The sequence below is a fragment of the Lepisosteus platostomus genome, chromosome 20 (genome assembly GCF_059453375.1).
Source record: "Lepisosteus platostomus isolate fLepPlt1 chromosome 20, fLepPlt1.hap1, whole genome shotgun sequence".
Lineage (NCBI taxonomy): Eukaryota > Metazoa > Chordata > Actinopteri > Semionotiformes > Lepisosteidae > Lepisosteus > Lepisosteus platostomus.
Genome location: NC_142630.1, coordinates 17,082,636 through 17,097,818, shown reverse-complemented (window position 1 = coordinate 17,097,818; position 15,183 = coordinate 17,082,636). Strand labels below are relative to the sequence as shown.

The following is a 15,183-nucleotide window of genomic DNA, read 5'->3' as shown; positions in this document are numbered from 1 at the left end:
CTGGGACAGGGTCCTAAAAGAATTCATGTCAGCTCCAGTTCCAGATTTCCCATTAGGCACTACAGGCACAGTGTCGAGGGCCTACGAAATTCTTAGGGCCAACGAAGCAGAGAAACACTCAAGTGACTAATGAAAAACGAGCTGAAGCAACATGCTTGCGATCAACTCTAGGTGCTCCAAATCAATAATCATACGCTATCTAGCGGCTGTTCTAGAAACTAGACGAATCGAAGTGATGGTCGCTCGACTCCATCGATCATGTGGTGAACAGTGTCGCGCCGCGCCGGTCGCTTTAGCGGCTGCACCTCCTCTTAGCGATGCGCCCACAAGGCAGGCTGGGGGCAGCAGCCCAGGGGCTGGACTTTGACCAGGCAGTGTAAATACCAGAGAGAGTTTATGAGGAGCCATTATAAATGGTTGACAGTGTTTGCTACTTTGACCTTGTAACCCACTGTAAACTGAAGCACCCCTCCTTAATCCTTACCTTTAATGTGCATCATGTCAATCGACATAATTCAATTGGAGTTTACCCCTCTTTTTGCACATTTCGGAGTAAAAGTGCCTAGGGCCTTCGAATACCAAAATCCGGCCCTGGTCAGCCCTACATAAACACTGGGATTTATGCACCTCCAACTGGTAAAAACCAAGTCCCTATAACTCTGTCCTCAGTATTCTGTCTAAGCAGGCCCAACAGAAGTTGCCACTTACAGATACAGTAAGTCTTTCTGCAGGACTCCCTCCGTAGTTAGGCTGTGAGCTTGCAGTTTTAGCTAGTACCAGTCCAGCCTCCTCCACAGAGGTGCAAGAGAAGACCTCGCTGTTTATGCCCCAGCACCAGGGCTGCTCAGCCCATCACAGTCAACATCAAACCTCCTGGGCTCTGGGACATCAGCCGGCTGATTGTCTCACAATTATAAGCCAGATCATTTAAAAAAAAACAAGACCTGAGCTCAAAACCCTGGTGCTTTCCTAAGGTTTCATATTTGCATTTACAGTGGAACTTGGATTCATTGGATGACGTCACTTGGATGACGAGTTGCTGACCACAGCATTTTAAAGACGAAGCCACATTTTGTAGCCCCGCTCACATTTAAGAGTGTAAAACCTCCCAGAAACCCCCCAGCACAGGACAACCAGTGATTCCTCCTGTTGTTCATAGTGTTTCTGCTCTTTGGCAGACATGTTTAGGCTATGACATTGCACTTTAACTACATGGTTAAGCAGTTAATTTCAACTACTACATGGTAGCACTTTCACCTCTGTTCAGACAAGACTTTGCACTACAATCACACATCGCCCCTTATCCTTGTCTTGAGCTGTGTCATGTGACATTCACCAGCTGGGGAGCCATGACGAAACCACAGTGTCACAGAGGATTTTATGCAAATTTCATCTATTCTTGGCATTGACGCTTGGCATGAGAGCGTAGGCTGGCACAGGCCCCTGCAGTGGAGCTGAGGGGCCAGCGTGCCAGGGACAGGTGTGAGCTTTTGTTTTCAGGCGCTATATTTAGTGGCAGAGTCTGAAATCAGCAGCAAGGCTTAACTCTGGTAATTGAACAGCTAAAAACACCTGGCCAGAGTTATTCCTTATTAATATTTGCTTTAAATAATAATAATAATAATAATAATAATTGCTTACACTTATATAGCGCTTTTCTGGACACTCCACTCAAAGCGCTTTACAGGTAATGGGGACTCCCCTCCACCACCACCAATGTGCAGCATCCACCTGGATGATGCGACGGCAGCCATAGTGCGCCAGAACGCTCACCACACATCAGCTATCAGTGGGGAGGAGAGCAGAGTAATGTAGCCAATTCATAGAGGGGGATTATTAGGAGGCCATGATTAGTAAGGGCCAATTGGAAATTTGGCCAGGACACCGGGGTTACACCCCTACTCTTTTCGAGAAGCGCCCTGGGATTTTTAATGACCACAGAGAGTCAGGACCTCGGTTTTACATCTCATCCGAAGGACGGCGCCTGTTTACAGTATAGTGTCCCCGTCACTATACTGGGGCATTAGGACCCACATGGACCGCAGGGTGAGCGCCCCCCGCTGGCCCCACTAACACCTCTTCCAGCAGCAACCTTAGTTTTTCCCAGGAGGTCTCCCATCCAGGTACTGACCAGGCTCACACCTGCTTAGCTTCAGTGGGTTTCCAGTTGTGAGTTGCAGGGTGATATGGCTGCTGGCTGCTTAAAGATATTATATTTCCGTGTGGTCTGCTATGAAAGTCTGGACACGGTATGTTTTTCGATTTTTCCTCCCTTCTCCCACTGTAGGCCCAGGAATCACTGAAAAAAACTACTAAAATGAAAGTTCAGCACGGGTGAGACACTGCTTACAAAATCTAGGAGGATTTCAAAGGGCAAAGCTTCACACTGTATCCAGTAAAAATAAATGAGAGTGCATATCTTTAGCAGGCCTTTAAGATTTTGTACTTTATACAGTTCTGGTGACCAATTTGACCTAGATCCAACTTCATCATCTGGAACAGTCCGCAATCATTCAGCTGCATGTGACTCAGGATAAATTATGAACCCCAGGAACCACAGGAGCTGAAACAATTCCCTTCTCATGTCTTTTGGCCAGCAGACCAAAACTTTCAAAAGTTAAAGATTGTACTGGTGAAACAGAAAAAGACTGTGCTGTTAAAAAAACATAAAGATTTTGTTGTTCTCACAGTCAAGTGCAGAGGAAACAGGCCATTTTTGGCAGCGATTCTGTTTTTAATAAAATTAAACTCAATACGCTGTGCTTCTGTAAGCCTTCCGAAGCTCAGCAGTGGTAGTAACCTCAGGGCTGCTGGCCTCGGAGAGCGGGTCTTGTCTGGCTAAGCAGAACAGAGCAGGAGAGAAACAGAACAGTATGCTGATGCTGCAAGCGCACTCCTGGCATAATGCAGACAGTGCTGAATTCCTGTATGGGTGTTTTTTAAAGCTTTGATAAAACCACATTTGGACCTTGTGGGCAGAGTACGTTTCTTTGGGCAGAAGTGAGGAGAAGCAGCAAAAAGATGCCATGAAGCAGGCATGTCAAAGCAGGGCTCTGAGTGCCAGGAGGCCATGACTGGCATCATGGTGATAAGGAAGCTAGCTTTGCTGCCTCACACCTCTTGGGTCTCATTCCAGGCTCGGGCACTTGCTGTGTGGAGTTTGCATGGTTGAATTTGGAATCTCTGCATGGTTTACCTGCCTTCTCCCTGGGTTAATTGGTGACTCTGAAATACCCCTGTGTCAGTGTGTGTGCCCTCCGTTGGACTAGTGTCCTGTCTGTTGTATGGTCCCACCATGTGCCCTATGCTGCTGAGAATGGGCTCTGGATTGCTATGATCCCTACTAGAAAGTTTAAACACGCCCAGTCAGTGCTTGGCTAGGTTGTAATAACACAAAAAATAGCAGCCATCATGCAACCTATTTTACATTAATGCAAATACACATTTTTTTAAATGCGTGCATAAACCCATAAAATATCCATTGTAGCTCTTAATATACAAGCAGCTTTATCACTCTGTTCTCCTCCCCACTGATAGCTGGTGTGTGGTGAGCGTTCTGGCGCACTATGGCTGCCGTCGCATCATCCAGGTGGGGCTGCACATTGGTGGTGGTGGAGGGGATCCCCATTACCTGTAAAGTACTTTGAGTGGAGTGTCCAGAAAAGCGCTATATAAATGTAAGCAATTATAAAATAGTGTCATTGACTGCTGCTTAAAAAAACTGCAACATAACACGATACTTTCATCAAATAACAATAGCTGACATTATAAATGCTTACCAGTTTTAGAATATCATTTAGGGCAGCACATGCAGGCAAAAGGAGATTTTTAGGCGAGTTGGGAGAGTCCCTATTTGACATAGCAGCTTAAGCACAAACCTTGCAGCCTCCTACCATTACCTTGGCTCACTGCATTTTGGCATGACTGCTTCCTTTCTTATACTGTATACTCCAGTGATACCCTATACAGCCCTCGCAAACTGTATCACTGCAGAAAACCAGAGCAGCTCACTAATTACAGCAGCTACATTTCGCCTAAAGACACACATCTCTTTTTCTATCAGTAGTCAGCCAAGATGCCAAACTGCATGTGGGCTACAGGAGGATGAAGGGAAGTGATATAAAGCTGTGATTCAGAAACATAAGAACTCCGGAGTCCTGCTCTTTCCGTGAGTGGCCGTTCGGATGTGCTTGTGTCATCGCAGACCCAGACGAGCAGTGATGCTGAAGTGAGGCTGTGCTTTACTAAAGCTAACAAAGCTTGGATTCCTGGAGCATGATGCACGTGTCTGTCCTGACATTCATGATAGCAGCAATGCTCTCGGCCTTGTTTTCTTGTGAAATGACTGCACCTCCTTGCAACGTCACACCTAGCCGAGAAATAATCTTTGCTCCAGCAGAATCATTGAATGTTTCATTGTGCCATTAGAATTTTTACCCTTATACTCATGTGTTAATAATTTTACTCTTTGCATAAATCACTGTACACCCCACCTTGTATATGAACCCCCCTGCATTGTTAAATCCAAATAATCAAATAATCGCTTCATTAGTGAAGCTGTTTCAAATTTTATAGGCTCCGTGTCTCAGCACCATCTCGATGGTCTGATATCAGAGCCAGTCAGCTGAACCTTAGCCCTGCAGCAAAGCCCTTGAGGACTCAGAACTGAGGTTCATTATAATCTTATCCTCCAGCAAGCTTGATTTGTAAATCCTCATTAGGTGTGTTTCCTCAGAGAGAAAGCAAAGTGTTCATTAATCCTATCATGACTTCATGGCTCTCATGATGGCCTTCATGGTTAAAGAAATGTTGCATTACATAGATTATGAAATTCCACATCTCCTCCCCCTTCTTCATCTCACTAGCTGTGCTCAGGGGGTCTTTAGGGATAAAGTGCTTATCATAGGACTGTATGACAGCTGCTAAAAATTTGTGGCTCTTTCCCAGTCTGACACAGGGGTGTCCACAAGGTGCCGTGCTGAGGGCCTTCTGAGAGAGGCAGGAGAGCTGTGCGGACGTCGTGCCCATGCTGGGACAGCCTGAGGACAGCAGGACTGGCAGGACAGCAACATGCGCTTCAGAAACAAGGACAGGACTACGACACTCACAACAAAGATGGGACAGAACTCTGGTCTTTTAGGACAGGATGTGGACCTGAGAGACTCATGCTGACCCAGGTGCAATCACAACAGTGGTTGTGTTACCTCAGGCTCTACAACTTGCTCCACCACCTCACCTCCTTGTTTAAAATGTTGGCAGCTCTGCAGATCACATAGAAGAGCATCTCGCTCTGAAACTAACGAGCTCGCAGGGTGAAGCAGAGACGTACACCTGTGGCACCTTGAATGCAGCGATTGAGGATTGAGGAAGACAGGGTTCGAAAAGCACCGGACACCAGGCAAACGAGCCCTGGATGAAACACTCACCCCTCGCTCATGCAGCCTGTAAGCAGGCATCTATTTATAGCTCCTGGAGTTAGAGCTCTTGACAGTGTCTGCAGAGACGCCCCGTCCCTCCTGTCTCGGGGAACACCTCGGGGTCAGCCCAGAGCAGCAGCGCCACTCCTAATGGAGAGCCAGGGCTGATAGTGCCAGCGCTGGAATGACTGAGTCTGAGTCTTGGGTCCCGAACTGAAGCAGGACACCAAGATGCTGGACAGGCCGGACTTCAGAAGCTGCGGGCCTCGTAGCCCACAGGGGTGCACACGTCCCTCACCCCTCCCCCTCCCGCAGATCAGGAGCAGCCATCTCCTGCCTGGGGGGGCAGGGGGGCCCAGGAGCCAGGAACGGGGCTCACAGTGGAGGGAAAAAGGGAATATTTCTCTCTTAATATACCTTAAAAACCTGATAAGACAAAACAAAAGAACTAAAACCTATCATCCCCCTCCCCACTTGACAGAACAATTTTCATTATTATAAACTTCTCAGACCGCTGTTCTCTCTGTACTTGAGAACAGCAGGGCTCACGGGCTGGAGGACTTTTGTTTAGGTAACGGCCACTTCTTGCCTTGTTTGGAGGTTATGAATGTTTGAGCTTTCTGCTCTCCTCCCTCAGGACTGCCTTGTCACTCTGCAGGACAGACTCTGAAACACAATCTCCTGTTGTCACCCTGACAGAAGTGTGCAGGAAATGCTGAAAAAGCAGAGGTATGAAACAAGGGCTCATGAGATGAAAACATTTCAAAGCGCTGTACTGGAAGATAAAGCTATTTTTAAAACCTGCAGGACACAATATGTGTATTTAGGCACTCAAACAGAAATGGCACGATGAGAAAATTAGCACAATGGCAGAGATTTACATAACCAATACAGCTACTAATGGAAAGCAACACCGAGCCTTTCACAGTTTCATATAACAACCGATAGCTCTAAATGTAATTAAAGCTTGCCCTTCTCGAAAGGAAACTGTGCTCTGCTGCTAAGCTGAGGGAAACTAATCTGCCTTCATGTGACCATATTTTTGTGAAGTTGCGGACTGTCACAAAAGCCCTTGGTGATGTGTCACAGCCGCACTTGAACTTAAGTAAAGTTTAATTGAAAACTAGGAATAGAAAAAAAGGAATATTAAGCCACAATCTTTTAGAGGTGGCTGTTTTAAGAGTCATGTCTTGGAAGAGTGCAGCTGTGAATCCTGATTGGGTACAAGAGGTCACATGTTGACAATGTATGATGTCTTTATTAGGAGAAGGTCAGAGACCAGGCATCTAAAAATAAAAAGCACAGAATAGTAGCTATTTCTATTTAATCACCATAAGCCTTCTCAATTTGGGATCCCTATTTGTTTAAAGTGTTGGCCCTCCAGTAGTCACCCCATTACCCACTTGGGAGAGAACGAGACATGGACATAAGAGGTGAACATGCTCCTCTGAGGCACCCATCTAGAGAGTGGGTGTTTGCCCCACACACCGCAAGCTCACAGCCGCACTACAGGGGAGTCCACTCTGACTGGAGGGCACTGCAGGCCTGCTGCTCCCCAGAGGTCACAACGGTCAGTTCTGCTGGGGAGCCAATAGAGTCCCAGTCCACTGATCCCACCTCAAACTGGTAGCAGCTGTCCGTGCACTGCAGCCGGAACCCCAGACACAGGCAGCTAGACCCAGGCGTGACCCAGGTTCGAGCTGGAAACATCTAGAGACTGACAGTCTCACTCTTTCTCATCCTATGATAAAAATGAGCTGTGGTCTCAAGACTATTCAAGTGTAAAGGATTTGTTAATTTACTGACTCTTGGGCTGAAACAGTAGGAAAATGATCAAATGAAGTAACTGGAACGCCTTTGGAAAACGTCTTCATGAGTATTTAGTGTGACCACTTTTGTAAAGCGAAACTGAATACCACCCACGATGGTGGAGAAGGAAGGAGACATTTCACAAACTGAGAGTAAAAAATACCAAGTCAAATATCAAACATGGAGAAAAAGATGATTAGAAACATTTAGAAGAAACATCTCTAGAAACAGCTTCACCCCAAATTGAAATTCTGCTGCAAGCGGACCCACACACCATGCACAGAAGGAAAGATCATTCCGAGTCGATGCGTTAGATGAAGCACCTCTAATAATCCGTGCAATTATGGTATCATGTTCCCATCTCAAGTGGTTCTCTGATTTTGAGTCACTACTCACACTACGCCCCCCCACGCCAAACACTCCAGCTCTTCCATTCCTTTCGGTGATCAATACCCACTCCAGCTTTCTCCAGACATTCTCGGCATATGTATCAATTTACTCCCGGGCTCTGGGCAACACACAGGAAAATGGCTTTTAAAGATGTCAGATCACATTGCCAGTAACTGGCAAGGACCTGCCTTTGTCTCAGCTGGCGGCTTCTACAGCACACCGACTGGCCAGCGTTACCAAGATCCATGGAGTCCCCCTCTGCCAGCAATATTCAGAGGACCCTCCCACCTCCGCCAAACAGCATTGCACCCAGAGCTTCTCGAGACCTAAAGCAACACTTCTGGCCTGCTGCACGACACAAATGCATTCTCCCTTAGTCTTCCCTTTAGGTGCTGCTTGAGTGCAAGGATGTTGCACACATAGTTAACAGTCTAGTTAAGGGAAAAGGAAAATATTTAAGTGCAAGTGGTCACTCTTTCTGCAGGCCTGTAGGGACCTCTCGTTTGTCATCCGCCTAAGCTACTCGTTAATTTCTAATCAGAAACAGTTCCCTTAATTACTCATACAACCTTTTCAAATGGCTGGAGACCTCTATCGTACTTTCTTCCAACATGCCCTTCCCTTCAATCTGCTTCTGAAAGCTGAAGTCTACATCTGGATCATAGCTGCTTACTCTGAGGTCTGTAGGTGGACATTCTTAAAAACTGGTACCCAACTTTCTTGTATACTACTCATTGTGGATCCTGTGCTCTTTTCTATACCTGAAGCAGTTTACCCGGAGAGGTAACCTGACAACAGGAGAAGTCCATTTCATGAGTTCTGCTTAACAAAAGAACACCAGGCTTGTGGGAGTTTGTAACATCCCAGCCATGTTGTCAAAGCTTATACCCTGATTTCCTTCAAAAAACTGCTGGAATTAAATATTGGAAGACTCTAAGCTCAATTAGCTACAAACTACCAGATGGGCTGAATGACCCCCTCTCACCTGAAGCTGTGCTTATACAAGACATACTGAAGGTGAAGGTGTAGACATCACTTGGACAAACAGCAAACTCCTCACGTGATGCCACAAGGATTCAAGCTTCTTTTTCACAACAAGAATGACACTAGTCTGATTTTAAGAGATCAAGGCATCACAAAAGCTTACCAACAGGTTTTGGCATTAACAAACACACTAAAACACACTTCCCTTCTGAGCCACTACTGCTATCCACCATGATAGAAGGCCAAAAGCCCCACAGTGACTGTGGATTTCCTTCTGCTCTACAGCTTCATCACAGAAGGATCACACACATGGTCAAGGTTGGGACACATTACTTCTGATCTTTGTCAGACCACTAGTCTGAATTCCTCTTCCGGGAAAACATTTAACTACATTTGCCAAATCTGTACTTTAAAGACACTTGCATGAACCTCCATTGGACAGACTGAATTCAGGCCCAACGGGTCACAGCACAGCTTTTACCCATCAAGAACAACAGCAGCACTCCAGATCACTGATCCCTGCAGTCTCTGACAGTATTACACTGCTCACCTTGATACTGTAGATGACATTTAGGCAATACTATAACTGTATTATAACAATATTAAAAGTGTATTTTTGTATGTGGTGCTGTGTATGCATTCACAAACAAATACAAAATGTTCATACTCACATACAAGGGAGGAGTCTTACACCTAAATGCAACAGGCATTCAGTTTTGAGACAGCTGCCCCTGGTAAGCCTGGACAGCATTGTGAAATCTGTCACATCATCCGTGCCGAGTTCACCTCTGGTGAAGGTTCGTTACTCGGTGACTGCTTTCAGGCAGACAGGAGGCTCCCACTGTCGGACCTTGGACCTTTATAAAGAAGCTCATTTGTCTCAGAGCACAGGCGGGATCAGACAGTTTGAAAAACACAAAGCACTAAATATGTAAAAACTGCAAAGACAGACAGCTGGTATATGAAACACAAACAATTTTTCTGGCCTCCCACATGAAAGCCTTTGTCCTCCAGAACATATGACAAGCTGGGTACCAGGAGGGTATGGGATCGCCCAAGGCCTCAAAGGTGTCCTGAAAGTGACTGCAGAGGTACATCTGCCTGTACCTGAATCTGAGCGCGTTATCACACATGCCATCGAGGCCTGTATGACACACTCCTGATGGCCCCTGCTCTCTCCAGCCTGTCAGGAGGGTAAATGTCCATAAAGATGTGTCAGAATGGAAAAAGGGAAAGACAAAGAGAGAGCCCCAGTTCTGACTTGATCCTCTCCGTGTGGACTAGAGGGTTCCAGCACTGCAGCTGTGCAGCTACAGGTCCTTCTGATTTTCACTGAAACTCAGCTCTCACTGAATTAACTGAACCAATTGTTGACTCGATTACTGCAGATTAACGGGTTACGGAACCATCCTGTTTTTACACAGCTGCTCACTGATTGAAACTATCGGACGTGTTCCAGGCTGTGCGCACTAAAATGTTTTGCCTGCAGCTTTGGCCATAGGATTTCCATCATCCCAGCAGCATCTACAATGCAAACCCTCTGGTCATTTGCAGCTCTAGACAGTGTGAAGCACGGGTAGCGGGCAGAGTTCTGTTAAAGGACCTGCTAAAATACAGCCACTTATCTAGATTATTTCTCACTTATTTCTGCTGTCAGCACCTCACTCCACACCCCCCATCAGTATCCTTGGAGGGCAGTTCTCTGTATCCACCAAGAGTCCCTGCCCCCTACAATCAGATGTGCCTGTTGTTAAACTGGGGTTCCAAGTACCTCAGACTCTATTAGTGGAAATCAAGGCTGTGTACATAATAGGTTAATTCATTCCCTGATGAATACACTGTTCCAGCCTTGTTCAATAAAGGCATTCTTACATTTAAAAAAGACAAAATTCACTTCACATTATCTGTAGCAGTGCGATTGCTTCATCCAAACCATGTGCCTTCTCTCCAGAAACGCAGATCTGTTTTTCAGGGAACTGCAAGTAACAATTAATTATGGCAAAAGCCCTGAGCATTAATTTACGGTGAATACCCCCAGGAGGTAAACTCCGCTGAGAAACCAGAGACAAGGAGACCAATTTACTAAGCTACCAGGTGAAGATTACTTGTAGCACAGTATAAACAGTCACAACTTCCAGTAATTAACAAGCTTCTCAAGATGTTATTTTCTGTTTCAGAGTTAATAGGACAGCATCCAGTCTGGCTTTAAGCTCAAACAGCTTTGATGTCAAATCTTGTTTTCATCTTGCCTATACACTGTGTATATATGCTGTTATATATATGTAAGAAATGATTTTACAGAGACAATGTCTCTCTATAACGGCTCACTAACAAAGCTGGATCTCTTGTGTGGTCTACACTATGAAAGGAGATGTTAAAAAACCTTTGAGGTTTCAAACCTATTCAGGAACTCTAAAAACTAAATACCAAAAGAGCTGAACCTTGACAAGCATTGCCTGCTTGCATATTTGAAGTTGTGCTGGCACTGTGAAGTATCCCCCGAGTTTGTCCCACATGAGAGCACACATATGAGCTGGGAAGTTACTGAGGCTTTGCTGGGCTCTTGCTGGGAGAGAGGTTTAGGCTGAACCCTTCCAGCACTGTGTACAGTCTCAGGACTGGCCCTTCCCCCACAACACAGGAGTGATGAATCATTTTTGCATTTTCTCAAATAACATTTGATTAACTGGGAGATTTTCCAAGCACTAAATTATCTAATTTAAATTTAAACTCTGGTAATAACATCAGTTCTATATAAAGTCACCCTGGTGGTTTACTAGATTAAGTGTAAAACAGACACCCAGATTGAATCTGATTATACCTGTGGCAGAGATACTGTACCCTTTTCCAAACACTGCGCACAAAATAAGGATTTAGAACATGCATGTGCCTTGTCTGATAATCCCAATACAACCAGAAATAAATGCTTCAAACATAGTTTACCTAATAAATTAAAGGCTGCCTTGTAATATCCTGTTTGTTCTGATTGGGAGAGGTACTGTAGCATTAGTATCTTATACTTACTAAGTAAAAAATATCCAGGCAGCATTCTGCTGCCTCTCCACATGTCAGTGGGGATGGCGGTCAGTGTCTCAGTGAGCTGTCAACAAGCCTTTCCCTTGTGCATGTTAAGAGCTTCAGAAGAATGGACAGACTCTGAAGATCACCAGCATGCACAGGAAAACCGCGTCTGACAGAACACACACCACGAGCTGAGAAAACACGCTGACGGACGTTGGAGGCTCAATTTCAAGTCTGTAGTAATCTTGTGTAAACCTGTTCTAATTAAAGGTTGTACCTGGAGGGGAAAAAGATCTTCCTCTAATGGTGAGCTTTGCTACAGGGTTGCCTACATCAGTGAGGCAGAGACTGAACAGGACCCCAAAGTCAGCATGAGTGAGGGGGGGACCTACTGCAGCACCATGGTGGGAGTAGAGTATTACTGAAGCAGTTTACTACAGTTTCAACCCTGCCTTCCCTGTGCATCTCGAGAATGCCATGACATGCTGTGACAATGTGTTTACTGCAGTACTTTATGATGCTTCCATGGCCTGATGTAGCAGGGCACACTACTGTGAGTGAGGACAATGTTCATGTCATAGGAATGCACCACAATCAGATGGTGCAACCACAAATCACCTATTGCAGAGCTTTGTGAGGGGTAGTAGCCTAGTAACGATGCTCGGGTTGGCTTTTTTTTTACCCACACGGTTGTGAGAAACGAAGCCACACCCGCCCAACCTGATCTAAAATCTTTTTTTTTAACCCAAGCCCACCCGACCCGCGGGTAAACCCGCACCCGCCCACGGGTGTGAGACAACCCACGTTTCACTATAACCTAGTTTGTCAGGAATGGCGTGTACACTTTAACAATATACAACACGATCATCTTCGGAACACCTACTCAGCATTTTCCAAGCAGATACTTCCACCAGAGGCCCCCAGAAGCACCACCTGTGCTGTTGTTCAGCGCATCCCCTTCTCTGTCTGCTGCTGCACACAGAGGGAAACATCCTCGCATCCAGAAAAAATAGAACAAAAGATCTGCCTGAGTGCTCAGTGATCACAGAGTCAAGCCTGGGTCATGTCATTAGTTGACCGTGATCAGGATTCCCCAAAAGGCAGTGCTCAGGTATGTCATGTTAGAGAGAGGGTGGGAATAGTCAGACAGGGCTCTCTCAGGGCTCATCAGCACAGCTCGCCCTGTCGCCTCCCAGGCAGTTGCAGACTTGTGGTGCTGTTGGGTGATGACTGTGCCTCTCCTCCAATCAAAGCTGAGCCTCCAGTAAGGGGTGGTGCTGCCTGTGATGTGTCAACAGATGATTGATCAGAGGAGTCTGACTGCACTTAATAATTAATAATAATAATTGCTTACATTTCATTTATATAGCGCTTTTCTGGACACTCCACTCAAAGCGCTTTACAGGTAATGGGGATCCCCTCCACCACCACCAATGTGCAGCCCCATCTGGATGATGTGACGGCAGCCATAGTGCGCCAGAACGCTCACCACACATCAGATATCAGTGGGGAGGAGAGCAGAGTAATGTAGCCAATTCATAGAGGGGGATTATTAGGAGGCCATCATTGGTAAAGGTGAATGGGAAATTTGGCCAGAACACCGGGGACCACAGGACCCCTGCTCTTTTCGAGAAACACCCTGGGATTTTTTAATGACCACAGAGAGTCAGGGCCTCAGTTTTAAGTCTCATCCAAAGGACGGCGCCTGTTTACAGTATAGTGTCCCCGTCACTATACTGGGGCATTAGGACCCAAATGGACCACAGGGTGAGTGCCCCCTGCTGGCCCCACTAACACCTCTTCCAGCAGCAACCTTAGTTTTTCCCAGGAGGTCTCCCATCCAGGTACTGACCAGGCTCACACCTGCTTAGCTTCAGTGGGTTGCCGGTTGTGAGTTGCAGGGTGATATGGCTGCTGGCTCCTCATCCTTCCCCGTGTGCACTGAGCCATGATCCACGACGTGCAAAAAACACAACTCTCTGTTCCAGTTCACAGAAATAATGGATGATTCTAAAATTGAAAAAAATATATTACAGCAAAACTCTGTAACAAGCTGCTTTTATTCGCCTCCAGCCTTGATCCTGTTGCCATAAGAGGGCCTGCAAGCCTCCATACATCTCTGGAGTCTGGCCAAAGTGTGCCACTCCTGCAGGAATGCAGAGCTGGGTCATGAACCAGAAACACGCCAAATCGCAGAGTCAGCAGGTTCATACTGCCCGCCCTGCCAAAGTCCTTCTACCTGCACTCCGAGGAATGCTAAATACAAAACCTGCAGAGCAGAACATATGCAGATACAGTATGTTTGGAAGGTTTTCCACAAAATAATCCAGATCATCCTGCCATTCCATTGTCAGGTTGTATTCCAGATACACTGACATCAGAAAAGAGTTGTACACTGCAAAAACAAATCACTACACATCTGTAGCCTGAGCAATATTCAAGTCCCTCATGGCTTTCTGCGTTCACTGCTCTTTTCACACCCGATATCTAACCATACTGACTCATCAGCAAAAAACTGAAATAACTGAATTCATAATTTTGCATTTGTCTTAAAATAACCTTCTTAAAAATGCCAGCTATTTGAAAGGTCACAGTGTATCTTGAATTTGAACAGAGGTGAGATCTAATGAAAAAATGAAAAAAGAGTTCAGCACAAGCTTCTAAAACATACATGTCACTGCTGTTATTTTAAGATCAAATCAGTTGAGAGCCTCTCTCTGTACAATTTTCTGCATGAATTACATACCGTCCTCTCTCACAAACTCACATGTGAAGGCAGATCTACACGAGACCCACATTTCCCAGTAATTAATACATTTAACTGTGGATTGCATACAGTATATTTTTATCTTCACACAATCACTAGAAAATAAAAGAGAGTTACATAAGAATAAAAGTTACAAAAACCTACTCTACACATTTAACAGCATGGTCTAAGCACTGGCTCCACAAGAAATGTGACAGGAAATGCGAGAGGAAATGCTAGTTTTTCCTTATTCTTTCACCCATTTGCTCTTTCAACCTGGCAGGAACTCCTATGTGCCATCACTATATGCAACCTTTTTCTCATCAAAGCAAAGAAACAAATATTTTTTCTTCAGTTTGAACTCTGTCCATTGTGAGCCCAGCTCATTCTATCAGGCCTGTGCTGTTCTGCCAGAGCGATTCTGTGCAGAACAAGCCTGCCTTTGAATACACAAAGAGCTAACGACCTCTGTGCCAAGCAGCGACTGTCCTGCTGCTCCCAGCGATGCTGTCATTTTTCTGAATGATGTTTTATGGCAGATCAAGCTGGCAGTGCCAGTGGGCAGCAGGGCTTAGGAATGGGCTGTTGGGGCAGTTGTGTGGCAGAGACTCTATTCCACACAGACAGGGATACTTCTGGACCACTTGTCCTGTTCCCACCTACTGCCCTGCAAGACTAAAGCGGACCACACCGAGCACTACAACCGGAAAGACCTCCGGCCAGCTCCGATTAACAACCTGGAGCAAGACTGGAGAAGCCCACCCCCCCTGAGCGGAGGGGCAGAGCTCACCAGACACAAGGCACAGTGACGGAGAC

General features: G+C 45.9%; 1 protein-coding gene across 3 annotated transcripts in view; it reads right to left on the bottom strand.

Moving 5' to 3' along the window:
• gnao1a (guanine nucleotide binding protein (G protein), alpha activating activity polypeptide O, a) overlaps positions 1-15,183 on the bottom strand; it is a 96,818-nt gene that overhangs the window by 67,252 nt on the left and 14,383 nt on the right. The gene's annotated exons all lie outside the window — the stretch shown is intronic.